The sequence below is a fragment of the Lissotriton helveticus genome, chromosome 8 (assembly GCF_964261635.1).
Source record: "Lissotriton helveticus chromosome 8, aLisHel1.1, whole genome shotgun sequence".
In the NCBI taxonomy this organism is placed as follows: Eukaryota; Metazoa; Chordata; class Amphibia; order Caudata; family Salamandridae; genus Lissotriton; species Lissotriton helveticus.
The window spans coordinates 1,688,427,301-1,688,442,220 of record NC_136069.1 but is presented as its reverse complement, the minus strand read 5'-3'; positions in this window follow the sequence as shown (position 1 = coordinate 1,688,442,220).

Here is a 14,920-nt window from a genome sequence, read left to right as displayed (position 1 = left end):
TATGTGTAGAGCATGGTCTGCGTGCTACTAATGGGAGAACGGCTTCTGACAAACATGGCGCTTCTACCTTTAATAATGGTATATCCCGGATCACTGACACAACATCGACAGACAAAATATCTAGAGGACAAAATATAGAAGTAAAAATATCGACTGCAAAAATATCGACTTCCTATCTACAAACAGGTAAGTACAAATATATCGACTCCAAAATATCGAGTGTAAAAAATATAGACTGTCAAAATATCGATTTTTTTAAATGTCTTAAAAGTACATTAAAAGTTATATAATAATAAATTACATTAATTTAAACATATTAAAATACTTAAATGAACGTAAAATTGAGAAATAATTAATGTAACTAAAAAAAATATATATTTTAAATATATATATATATATATAAATATACATTTTATTTACAAAACATATACAAAACTTTTACCGTAGGATAGCGAAAGGGTTAAAATTACTATTCCCACTCCAGTGAGTGCAACAGTAGGGAAAGCGTTGGATAGCGTAGGGGTAAAAATTACTATTCCCACTCCGGCGAGTGCAACAGTAGGGAAAGCGTTGGATAGCGTAGGGGTAAAAATTTGTATTCCCACTCCAGCGAGTGCAACAGTAGAGAAAGCGTTGGATAGCGTAGGGGTTTAAATTACTATTCCAACTCCAGTGAGTGTAACAGTAGGATAAGCGTTGGATAGCGTACGGATAAAAATTACTATTCCAACTCCAGAGAGTGCAACAGTAGGGAAAACATTGGATAGCACAGGGCTAAAAATTACTATTACCACTCCAGAGAGTGCAACAGTAGGGAAAGCGTTGGATAGCGTAGGGGTAACAATTACTATTCCCACTCCAGTGAGTGCAACAGTAGGGAAAGCGTTGGATAGCGTAGGGGTAAAAATTACTATTCCCACTCCAGCGAGTGCAACAGTAGGGAAAGCGTTGGATAGCGTAGGGGTAAAAATTACTATTCCCACACCAAAGAGTGCAACAGTAGGGAAAGCGTTGGATAGCGTAGGGGTAAAAATTACTATTCCAACTCCAGCGAGTGCAACAGTAGGGAAAGCGTTGAATAGCGTAGGGGTAAAAATTACTATTCCCACTCCAGCGAGTGCAACAGTAGGGAAAGCGTTGGATAGCGTAGGGGTAAAAATTACTATTCCAACTCCAGCGAGTGCAACAGTAGGAAAAGCGTTGGATAGCGTAGGGGTAAAAATTACTATTCCCACTCCAGCGAGTGCAATAGTAGGGAAAACGTTGGATAGCATAAAGGTAAAAATTACTATTCCCACTCCAAAGAGTGCAACTGTAGGGAAAGCGTTGGATTGCGTCGGGGTAAAAATTATTATTTCAACTCCAGAGAATGCAACAGTAGGGAAAGCGTTGTATAGGGTAGGGGTAAAAATTACTATTCCCACTCCAAAGAGTGCAACAGTAGGGAAAACGTTGGATAGCGTAGTGGTAAAAATTACTATTCCCACTCCAGCGAGTGCAACAGTAGTGAAAGCATTGGATCCCGTAGGGGTAAACATTACTATTCCAACTCCAGCGAGTGCAACAGTAGGGAAAGTGCTGGATAGTGTAGTGGTAAAAATTACTATTCCCACTCCAGCGAGTGCAACAGTAGGGAAAGTGTTGGATAGCGTAGGGGTAAAAATTACTATTCCCACTCCAAAGAGTGCACCAGTAGGGAAAGCGTTGGATAGTGTAGTGGTAAAAATTACTATTTCAACTCCAGCGAGTGCAACAGTAGTGAAAGCAATGGACCCCGTAGGGGTAAAAATTACTATTCCAACTCCAGCAAGTGCAACAGTAGGGAAAGTGTTGGATAGCGTAGGGGTAAAAATTACTATTCCCACTCCAGCAAATGCAACAGTAGGGAAAGCGTTGGACAGCATAGGGGTAAATATTACTATTCCCACTCCAAAGAGTGCAACAGGAAGGAAAGCGTTGGATAGCTTAGGGGTAAAAATTACTATTCCAACGCCAGCGAGTGCAACAGTAGGGAAAGCGTTGGATAGCGTAGGGGTAAAATTTACTATTCCCACTCCAGCGAGTGCAATAGTAGGGAAAGCGTTGGATAGCGTAGGGGTAAAAATTACTATTCCCACTCCAGAGAGTGCAACAGTAGGGAAAGCGTTGGATAGCGTAGGGGTAAAAATTACTATTCCCACTCCAGAGAGTGCAACAGTAGGGAAAGCATTGGATAGCGTAGGGGTAAAAATTACTATTCCCACTCCAGCGAATACAACAGTAGGGAAAGCGTTGGATAGCGTAAGTGTAAAAATTACTATTCCCACTCCAGTGAGTGCAACAGTAGGGAAAGCGTTGGATAGCGTAGGGGTAAAAATTACTATTCCCACTCCAGAGAGTGCAACAGTAGGGAAAGCGTTGGATAGCATAGGGGTACATTTTAATATCCCCTCTCTAGTGAAAATAAATTAATATAAATCACATAATTATAACTTAAACAATGAATACATTTTAATTACCACTTAATTAATTAATTACCAATTAAAAATGAATTAACAAATTATTTAAAATAAATACCAATTAATTAATTATCAGGTTTAATTAATTATATTAAATTACTTCCCACCGTATTCCCCTATAAACCCACAACCCGCTACTAAAAATACAATATTATTATTCACATAATTATCAATTAATCAAATAATAAAATTTAATTATCAATTAACAATTAATTAATTACCAATTATAAATTAATTGACAATTTATTCAAAATAAATACCAATTAATGAATTAACATATTTAATTAATTATAATAAAATTACTTCCCACCCTATTCCCCTATTAACCCACAACCTGCTAAAGAAAATAAAATATTATTCACATAATTGTGAATTAAACAATTAATTAAAATTAATTATCAATAAACAATTAATTAATTATCAATTAAAAATTCATTACCAATTAATTTGAAATAAATACCAATTAATGAATTAACATATTTAATTAATTATAATAAAATTACTTCCCACCCTATTCCCCTGTAAACCCACAACCTGCTAAAGAAAATAAAATATTATTCACATAATTGTGAATTAAACAATTAATTACAATTAATTATCAATTAACAATTAATTATCAATTAAAAATTAATTAACAATTAATTCAAAATAAATACCAATTAATGAATTAACATATTTAATTAATTATAATAAAATTACTTCCCACCCTATTCCCCTATAAACCCACAACCTGCTAAAGAAAATAAAATATTATTCACATAATTGTGAATTAAACAATTAATTAAAATTAATTATCAATTAACAATTAATTAATTATCAATTAAAAATTAATTACCAATTAATTCGAAATGAATACTAATTAATGAATTCACATATTTAATTATTTATAATTAAATTACTTCCCACCCTATTCCCCTATAAACCCACAACCCGCTACAGAAAATAAATTGCTAAAATTAAAATATTTAACAATTAATAAATTAAAATTAATTACCAATTACATTTTAAGTAATTACCAATTATTAATTAATTAAAAATGAATTCAAAATAAATACCAATTCATTAATTAACATATTTAATTAATTATAATTAAATTACTTCCCACCCTATTCCCCTATAAACCCACAACCCGCTACAGAAAATAAATTACTAAAATTAAAATATTTAACAATTAATCAATTAAAATTAATTACCAATTACATTTTAATTAATTACCAATTATTAATAATTAACAATTAATTCAAAATAAATACCAATTAATTAATTAACATATTTAATTAATTATAATTAAATTACTTCCCACCCTATTCCCCTATAAACCCACAACCCACTACAGAAAATAAATTACTAAAATTAAAATATTTATCAATGAATCAATTAAAATTAATTACCAATTACATTTTAATTAATTACCAATTCATAATTAATTAACAATTAATTAAAAATAAATACCAATTAATTAATTAACACATTTAATTAATTATAAATAAATTACTTCCCACCCTATTCCCCTATAAACCCACAACCCGCTACAGAATTATATTACACAAAAAATAAAAATTAATATTAACTTACTCAAAGTTTGATATTTCTGTTGTTTATATTATGTCTAGTCGATATTATGTCCATTCTATAATTTTTACTCGATATTATGTCTAGTCGACTCTACACCGTATATCCCATAGTTGCATCGACTATATCCTCATTAATAAAGAGAACTGGGCTAGTATTGAGGATATGTCGATAGTGGAACGGGTGAAGAGCGACCATGACCCATTAGTCTTATCATTTAAGATGTGTAATTCACTTCAAAACGCGGGCCCACAGGATTGTGTGGAAATAGCCCTTTCTAATGATTACAGACGGATAAGGTGGGCTAATTGTCTAATGAAAGAAGAGAGTATAGCCACTATGAGGGAGCTGACTGTCCAGGCTACAGTGGAATTTCAGAAAAATACCACTGTGGAGGAAGTCGTATCAGGGGGTCGATTCCGATTTGGGAAAAAAAACGTCCGTACGATTTGTATCCGGAGCCCTCTCCGTGCGAATCGTACCCGTCCGTCCGAGTCGCCAAGTACGATCCGCATTCCGTGAATCCGTCCGAATTGTCGTGATCCGTACGTATTGCAAGGCTGAAACTGTGAACCGTACGACTCGTACACATACCGTACGACTCGCACACATGCCGTACGACCCGACGAGTACGATCCGGACCGGAGTATGAGGACGCGATTCGTACGGTCCACGTCAGGTAAGGGCGAGTCGTACGGAAAAGCACACAAATATATACACACCGTACGGTCCGTACCCCCCATGATCGCAGGGGTACGCACCGTATCCCTGCGATCATGGGGTGTACGAGCCGTACTCCATTGTACGATGGGTGTACGTGCCGTACCCCATTGTACGATGGGTGTACGAGCCGTACCCCATTGTACGATCGGTGTACGAGCCGTACACCGATCGTACGATGAGTGTACGGCTTGTACACCCATCGTACAATGGGGTACGGCTCGTACACCGATCGTATAATGGGGGTACGGCTCGTACACCCATCGTACAATGGGGTACGGCACGTACACCTATCGTACAATGGGGGTACGGCACGTACACCCATCATACAATGGGGGTATGGCATGTACACCGATCGTACAATGGGGTACGGCACGTACACCCATCGTACAATGGAGTACGGCTCGTACACCCAATGATCGCAGGGGTATGTGCGTACCCTTGCGATCATGGAGGGTACGAGCCGTACCCGGGGGGCCGTTCCGTACCTGTTTCGGCGCGAACTCTGCTTTTACAGCTGTTTTCAGCTACCGTAGAAAAAGGGTCGTACGGAGTGTCGTCAACACGGATCGTACTTCCTGGTTCGGATATGGCTGCCAATTTACGTACGGACGTGGCATACAGCGTCGGCCGGAGTGAATCCGTATGTACTTTTTATTTGTACGGTGTTTGGTACGAGTCGTACGGAGTGGCGCTTTGGGTTAGGATCGTACTTGCTAGTTCGTACGGGGACGTTGTAGGTGTACGATTCGTACGGGAAAAAGGCTCCGTACAGCTAATCGGAGCGCTTTTTACCGGATCAGAATCGGCCCCCAAATGTTGGTCAGATCCATGATAAATTATTCAGCCAGTTAGGGTGTTTTTTCATGAAAAAGGTGACTAATAAGCATATTAGGGCTGTTAGGAAGGAAGACCAATGGTATGGCAAGTCATGCAGGGTTGTGTATAAGGCCCTATCAGATGCTGTAAAAACCAAAGATATGGCTAGGATTAAGAATGCCAGTGTCATGTATAAAAAAACGCAATATGATGCAAAACGGGATTGGGATGAGGAATATTGGAGGGAGCTGTTGAGCGCTAGTAGCGAAAGATCAATGTGCTCCTTTTGGGATATGGTCAAATGGGGTAGGGGGATCACAAGGGGAGAACCAACTAATTATGTTCCGCCTAACCTTTGGGTTTCTCACTATGCATCCCAGTTCGCGTCTACTGACGAGGCTGGTGACGAGAGTGAGGTTCTTTCCACCTTATATCAGGTTATTACTCCATTATCCTTTACTAGAACAGAGGTCATTAAGATTTTGAATATTATCCCAAAGGCTAGAGCCCCAGGTTTAGACTTAGTCCCAGCAGACCTATTTATGCATGATAAGGAGCTTTGGGCTCCCTACATTCAATTGCTAGCAAACGGCATTGCCATGGGCTCATCCATACCAGATTCCTGGAAGGGTGCCGAGATCATCCCGATATTTAAGAAGGGGGAGCGCTCGGACCCAGGAAACTACAGGCCGATCAGCCTTATAGCTTGCATACAAAAGGTGGTAGCAAGGCTAGTATTGCAGCGAATCCAGGGGTGGATTGAGGCCAATGAAGTCCTAACGCCTCTCCCGGCCGGGTTTCGCAGCCATACTAGTACGGTTGATCAAGATTTTAGATTTGTTTTAGTTTATTGGCGGGTGGTGCTATTGGGGGGGCACAATCTTTGCAGCTTTCGTCGATCTAAAATCGGCGTTCGACTTGGTGCCACGTGCAAAAATGTGGGCAGCCTTTCAAGATCACGGCATGCCCCCGGATATTTTGTCCTTCTTAATTAGACTACACGAGAACAATTTTGCCCAAGTCCGCTGGAACAAGCAGGGGAGTGTTACTGACAAATTTCCAATTGAAAGGGGAGTTCGCCAAGGGTGCGTACTTGCACCAACCCTCTTCTCACTTTATATCAAGAGGGTGATCCCCTATTTTGAACAACAACCAACTGATGCCCCAAAGTTGGATGGCAGGCTGATCCCCCTGCTGATGTTTGCAGATGACACGCTCCTAATCTCAAAAACTCAACAGGGCCTCCAGAAGGCCATTGATGTTTTTGAAGTCTTCTGCAAAGACCATGGACTGGTCATTAACATATCCAAGACTAAGTTCATGGTCTTACATAAATCCAAGTATGTTAGAGGGAAGGTGATAATGAATGGGGTACAATTAGAACAGACCCAAGTATTCACTTATCTGGGCATTACCCTATCATCTAAATTAGATTGGAAATATCACTCAAACCAGCTGGTTACCAAGCACGCACAATTGGCGGGAGCCCTTACCAAAGAATTCTATTTGTCATATACTAGGCCAATTACCCCGGTCCTAAAGATTTACGATGCTAAAGTTGGAGCAGCTGTCCTTTATGGTGCAGAATTGTGGGGACTCAGCAATCTAAAGAAGTTGACGGGCACGCAATATAAATGTTTGCGTGGCATTACAGGCCTTCCAGTATCAACTCCCTTGACCCCTCTCCTATATGATTTGAGAACCCAATGTCTTGGGGATATGGCTCGTTATAGACCAGCTGCTTACTGGAGGAGATTGTGGGTTACCCCAGAACTCTCCCAGTATGCTCGGGCCTTCCTCATGGTTAGGGATGCCGATAGGGCCCACAAATATCATGGCTGAGGGTGGTAAGGTCAACGAACACTGCCATGGGCCTTTCCCCTCTATGGGATGACCCATTAGCGAATACCTTCCCCCCCAGAAAAGTATTTAGATACTTGTACTGGAATATGCTTGTGTTAAAAAGATTTGGCCGCTGCACCGGGACATCTTTAACGATGGAGTTCCTAGGCCTAAAACATTCACCAGTTCTCGGGGGTTATTGGGACTGGACTACCAATATATAATCTAACCGGAAGGACTGACCTAAACGATTAAACGTGGCATTCCCTTCCCGATCTGAATGGGCACATCCATTACAGGCTCTCAAAGAATGAGCCATGGTTATATAATTCAATTGGAGAGCAAGTGGTGACCAGACCTAAGTAGGAGCGATATGGAGCTCTGGAATAGACCATTACTCATCTTCTTTTTTGATAAGTAAATTTCCAATGCCAGGTAAGGGCTTGTATTGACAATTAAAATCTCCCGCAATAATCAGTCTACTCTCACCAGAGATTGTGAAAATAAAAGTATCCAGCAGGGCCAAAGTAGGGGATTCTTTCCCCAACCTAACAGGGCGAGAATAGACATTAATAAAAGTCACCCTTAGTTTAGGGAACTTAAGTGTGACACATTGAAGATCTATAGTTGGAGTGTTTAATTGTGTCACCGTACAACCCAAATGCAAGGCTACCAACATGGATAATCCCCCATAAGGTCTGCCCCTTTCTCCTATAGAGGCCATGTTGTTATATGACACAAAACCCAACCTTACAATCTCTTCCCTTGCCCATGTCTCCTGGAGTAGGCAAACATCATACTGGTCTATAAAAAGCCCCCAGTCGGAGCAAGCTAATTTATTAGATAAGCCTGCCACATTTTAGGACAGAACTTTGAAATTATTCTCCGGGAAAGACTCCCGCCCCGGTGGGGCAAAATGCACAGGGACTGGGCCAGTGGGAAAAATAGTACTATTTCCTCCACAAATACTGGTAGATTTATTCTCAATGTGTAACCCTATAGATTTGTAAACAACCGTTAAGGGAGGTGCACCAATTTCGCAGTGGTCCATTGGACTTCTTGCAAAGAGGAATATCCCAATTTTTTAGGTCCAATCCCGCCCCACTATTCACTGCAAGATGTTGATAGACCTGACTTGAATGAGATGATACATCAGGGCCCATGATACAAGTTTACCATGTTTTGAGGCTTCAGGCCCTCCCAGTCAATCTACATCCTCCAATAGCCCAAATCGATTTGAGACCGGAACATTAAAAGAGGAAGAGTAGAGTGAATGAGTTGTAGGGGTATTATGAGATTCCATTCACCCACACTACGGGAGGAGGGATAAAAGAAATCCAGAGTAAACGCTCTGATGGCCGTTTGTTGTTCCAGGGGGCAAAAAGGTTGGGTTACTAATCTACGTACAACTTCTGGGTACTTAAAATGAACAATCATACAGTTCCCCTGTATTGTTTCTCTTGTAGGACCTACCCAAGCCACCCTCCGAACCATCAGAATCTCACCAGCCCTATTGTAAGGAAATTGTTTGTGTGTTGCCATCCAAAACAAAATCTTATTTCTGAGATCTATCTGTGATTCCTTCTGTCCATGCTTAAGTTCGGGGATCCCAGCCAAAGCAATTACATATGGGGCCGCAGCTGGGGGTAAGTTTATGGTTGGAAGGGACGATATTTAAGTTTCTCTTGTTAAAAGACCACCAGCTCCATTTCCTTCAGTGGGTATGTTGCCCGTTACAGCATTACTAAATAAATGTGCCCCTATGCGCTTGTTTTGCAATCTGGCCACCCTCCTTAAATAAGGATTAAGGGCCAGATGTAGGTGGGCCAATACCGGTCGGTAACGGCCGAAATTACCAAATTTCGCCCGTTACCGACCGGTATTGGTCATTTGGGATGTAGGGGACAAAAAATTGTCCGAATCGGTAAATTTACCGAATCGGTAAATATACCGAATCGGTAAAGTTACCGATTCAGTAAAATACCGATTCGGAAAATAAGAAGTGGTAAAATTGTATATTGAGATGTAGATAAGCCCTCAAATACCGAATATGCTTGAAATTCGGTATTTAAGAGTCGGTATTTACCATGGATTGAACTCAGGTGGTAACCAGGTGCAGCCTATAAAAAAGGACCCAAAATGCAATTCTTTTTTCACAATGGCGGCATTCTATGTCATTGCGAGACGGCTACGGCTACGGGAGGAAGGAGAGAGGGAATGGCAGAGACAGGAGCAGGTCTACAGACAGAGGATCACCTTGTTCATGCTCACAGAGGCAGAGATACTCCAGAGGTACAGGTTGGACCCAGACACCGTCTTGGACCTCATCAGGGACCAACCACTGTTGGAGCACACCGTCCCAAGGGCACACGCTATTCCACCCCACGTGCAGGTGCTGTGCAGCCGACACCTGCTTGCGTCTAGGAGCTACCAGAGTGTGGTTGCTGCGGTAGGTGGTGTGACCCAGAGCAGCCTGTCACGCTTTCTCCACAAATTCCTTGACGCCATGTTACAGAGGATGGACCATTATATAACTTTCCCTACTACCCATGCAGAACTGCTCCAAACAAAAACTGACTCAATATCATTGGCTGCATTGATGGCACCCACATTCCCATTTGTTCCCCTGCTGGCACCGAATACATATATAGGAATAGAAAGTCCACCCACACCATCAATGTGCAGGTGATCTGCAATGCCAAGTGTGCCATCACTGACCTTGTGGCAAAATTTCCTGGGAGTACCCACGACTCCTTCATATTTCAAAACAGCGGAATCTATGCACGGCTGACAGCAGGTGGATTTGGTGAAGGATACCTCCTAGGTAAGACACAGTGTGCGACCCCATTAACACCTATTGCAGTAAGAAGTACAGGTATGCATGTGAGTAATGTATTCCCATTTCCTTATAGGAGACAGTGCATATGCCCTCCGCTCCTTCATACTCACCCCCTACCTCAACCCCTCAACACCCAGCCAAAGGAGATATAACAGGGCCCACAAGAGCACAAGAAATATTGTGGAGCGTACCTTTGGTATTTGGAAGAGCAGGTTCAGGTGCCTGCACAAGAGTGGAGGTGCACGGCAGTATACCCCCATCACCTGCTGTAAAATCATTGCTGCCTGTGCTATGTTGCACAACCTTGCTGTGAAGAAGGGCACTGAGGTGGAGTTGTCAGACTTTGAGGATCATGATGACGAGATTGCTGTGCCTGAAACACAAACTGCTGGAGTGGCAAAACCAAGTGATGGCAGATACAGATGTGAGGAGATTACACGCAACTATTTCTGAGTAAGTAATGAGACACAGACAGGTTGTGTATGGGACCAACGTATTTTAATGGTGCCACAATGTTCAAGCACTTAAGTGCAACAGAAATAACATTATACACGTGGGGACTGTCTGTCCCGGGTTACTTCACCCATGACCGGTATTTTCACTTGCGCCCGCGCTTCCCTGAGCCACTAGGATGTTGCTCACTTTGTTCAGCGTGCCCTGCAGCATCAGCTTGGCGCCTGATACTCCTCCGTGTCTCCACAATAGCGCTTGCTATGCTGCTCCGGCTACTGGTGTCATCAGCCTCTGCCATGTCCAGGGCAGGATTCTGTGCTGTCTGCGAAATCAGCATTGCCTCTAGTGCACTCGTTATTCTGGCCATGCCCCTGGTGACCTCAGCTGTATTCTGGGTCAAGGCTTCCTGCATATTTACACCCCTCCTGCATAGCAGGGATGTGGCGGTGGCCAAACGATTGATGGCTGCATTGTGGGCACGGGCATCCCTGCGCCTTGTGTGTGACAGACTATCAAGTTTGGAGCATAGCTGTGTAATTGAGTTGCTCATCTGCTGCATCCCTGCTGCTATGTCCGTATTTGTTTTTGCAACCTCTTTATTTGCCTCCACAATGTCTCTCATGCCCTTCCCCATGTCTCCTATTTGCACATTCAGGGTGCAGAGTTGGCGTTGGCAGGCTTGGATGGATTTGCCCTGCATCCTTTGAATTCAATTTATTTCAATATGATTTGGAACTCAGTTGAGATCCACATATAAACAAAACATAATTAACAACGGAAATTTACAAAAACATAAAATCAACAAAATACATTCCATTTATACAAAGACCAGAAAGTGAGAATCATATCTATTAGTATAATTCTAAAAAACATTTAAAAAAGTTAAAAATTCTGAAACAGAACATTTCATTGGGAGGGTTGAAGATGGCATCAAGTAAAGATTTAGCAGAGGAAATGCTTAACTGTAAACATAATGGTCTCACCCACTTTCAACGATGGACCATTAGGGAAGGGCATATAAAAAGGATATGAGCAATATCCTGAATTGAGTTGTCATTGCTACATAAATTACATTTGTCGGAACAACCATGCCATCTAGCTAGTAATTTATTTAAGGGGAGAAGATCATGTCTCAAGAGGAACCAGAAACGACGTAAGCCGTGAGGGAGAGTCCAGGATGCATAAGGTTGTATATGTTTAAATGAGTAAGAACTAACAACCTCAGTAACACCTTTCTTTGTAATGAGGACATCTCTATCCCTCCTAAAACTTAACTCCCAAGTAGCCCGTTTTAATGACAGCTTTAGCTGATGTGGAGATAATGAAAAAAGAGTTGATTCCTCCAAATCTAATAAAGTAACCGCCCTTCTGAAATTCTTTATAAGTAAAGAATATTCTTTCATGGGACCCAGTAATTCCTTTTTAATCAGAAATCTTAAAGTAGCCGATTTACCCTTGGCTAAGTGAAAGACCCAACGTATCACTCCTGCCAGGGCCTGAACCCAACTACTTCGTATGCCCAATTCAAGTCTGAGGGATTCCACTCTACAAGCATTATTGACCGACAATAAATGTCGCAAGAGACTACCCTCGTTAGTATCTAGGAAACCCCATTGACTCAAATCAATTAACTGGATGCCGGAGAGCAGGGAAGCTGGAATTTTAGCACGAAAGGCCTCTAACAGAAAGACAAAATGTCTTCTGCCAGTGGCTTTATAAAGAACACTCAGTCCATTTCCCTGAGTCTTGGCCTTCCTGATGTTGTTGTCTATATGAGATTTGTCGCTCAAGTTGCCACATACTATTTTCCCCAGGAAGACATAAGATTTTACAATTTCTAATTTCTCGTTGCCTAAAAACCAACTGAAATTTCCAGATTTCTTTTTTTTCTTCCCTGTAATGCACATTATCTTGCTTTTGGACATGTTGATCTTCAAATGGTGGCGTTCAGCAAATAAATATAATGCGTGCAGACGATTATTAAGTCCCTTCGGAGTAAGGTCTAAAAGAAGTATATCGTCTGCATACATTAGGCATGCAACCGATTTGTCCCCAAAGGTAGGAGCAATTCCTTCGCTTAGGGATAAGATCTGGGGTAAATCACAAACATAAAGGGAAAACAACAAAGGGGCCAATAAACAACCCTGTTTAAGACCATTAGCTGAGGGAATTGCTTGGGATAGGCCTCTCTCTCCACCCAACAATACTCTGCACCAGGTATCATCCTTTGAATGCGCACCATGCTCCCCTCCAGCCCACGGAACACAGTGCCCTCACCACGTCCACTTGCACTGCTGGGTCTGAGTGGTCTCCTGCGAACAGTGACTGTCTCATCTGTGGACTGCAGTGCTGCTGAACTCACATCTACGGTGACTTGAGCCTCCCCCTCACCCTCTGCTGCCTCCATTAATGGTAGTGAGGCCACGACACGCCTCCTGGCTGGTGGGGTTGCAGGAGTGGACTGGAGCAGTGATGGTGAAGTGTCTGGTGAGAATACCAAGGGAGGGGATTGGGAAAGCTGTGGGGAGTGCAGCAACTCTGGGGTCTGTACTGTGTCATCTTCATGGGAGATGGCAGTCGTGTCACCTTCCTCCTGCGAGGCTTGCACTTGGCTTGGACCATCCTTCCTCACTCTCCTCCCTCGCTGGTGCAGTCCCTTCTGTGTCAGTGGGTCCACTGCGTGATTTGGCCCCTAGGTATAAATAAGCGTATGTCAACTGAGTGCTACTGTGTCACAGTCACTACAATAAATGCTTTACACATTTCACTTTCATTTATCTGCATTCATTTCAATAACTTGCTGATGTCTGCGCTGTTACACATGGTCTGAGTTTTGCTGACTACATTTCCCATAATGCATTGCTCCTGTATGGTGATAGCAGTACTGGACTGGGGTTTGCTTGTCCACAAAGGGTAAAGGGAAGCAGGTTGGTATGGGGTGTACTGCAGCGCATGCGTCTTACCTTTTTTTGTTGCAGCTCTGGCTGAGCTGTCCACATCTCTCAGACCGCAGACGCTCACTGCCTCAAGGGTTGAGGCCACCATGTCCTCCAGGTCAGTCAGGGGGGGCGCTGGGTTCCTGCCTCCACCGGTTAGGCCTGCCTGCTTGTGGATTTCAGCCATCTTTTTTTTGGTGAAGCTCCTGAGGTCATAGAATCTTTTTTTTGAGATCCTCAGTATTCCTGGTCGTGACTCCCACAGCATTCACTTTTTCTAATATTGCCTGCCAGATTTTCCTTTTGGCAGACTCGGGAACAGTGAGGGAGTGCCAGCCAAAAAGTTTGTTGTGCACTCTCACTACCTACTCCACAAGTACCTGCAGCTCCATGCTGCTGAACTTTATTTTCCTCTTTCTTTCTGCCTTCTGGCTTTCACTGCTGCTTGCCATTTTTCAGTTGGTAAAGTTTCAGAAAGAACTCTCCCTGCTGCTCTGTGACTCTGCTCAGCTCTGACTGCCTCTCCAGAACCTGCTAATTAGTTGCAGCTGCCTGGGTAGCCACTTCCTGGTAGGGAGGGGGAGGGTGGTAGCACCTGATTGGCTGTTTTCTTAAGTTTCACTTTTGCTTGCTTTCCGATTCGGAATTTACCGATTCGGTATTTCCCATTCATTCCTATAGGCCTTTTGGCCCATAGGAATGAATGGGAAATACCGAATCGGTAAATACCGAATTGGTAAATACCGATTCGGTAAATTCCGAAAGTCCGATACCGATTTTTACCGATTCGGTAAAATATACCGATTTTTCCCCTACATCTCATTTACCGATTCTTGAATACCGAATCGGTAAAATTCGGTATTTAAGAATCGGTAAATTACATTTACCTACATCCGGGCCTTAGTTCTGTTAGACCCTGGTGTCCTAATTGAGCTTGTCCTTCTAATACAGGAGTACTCTTTTCTACAGCTATGATATTACATACTGCCTTATTACAATTAGGTTGGTCTAGAGGCAGGATGGTTTCTGTATTTGATTGAATTAGCTGGGTCTCAGATGTATTCTGGCGAATCTGGGGCCTCGTATTTTGACATCTAGATGATGAACTATGGATCACATTTTGTTGGGAAATTACCTGTGCTTTACCCACGCTAGCTGCTAACTTTTGAATATAGTCAAGAATAGGAGCAACCTCTTCCTTCACAATGGTTCTACATTGGGTAAGAAGAACTAATAACAAT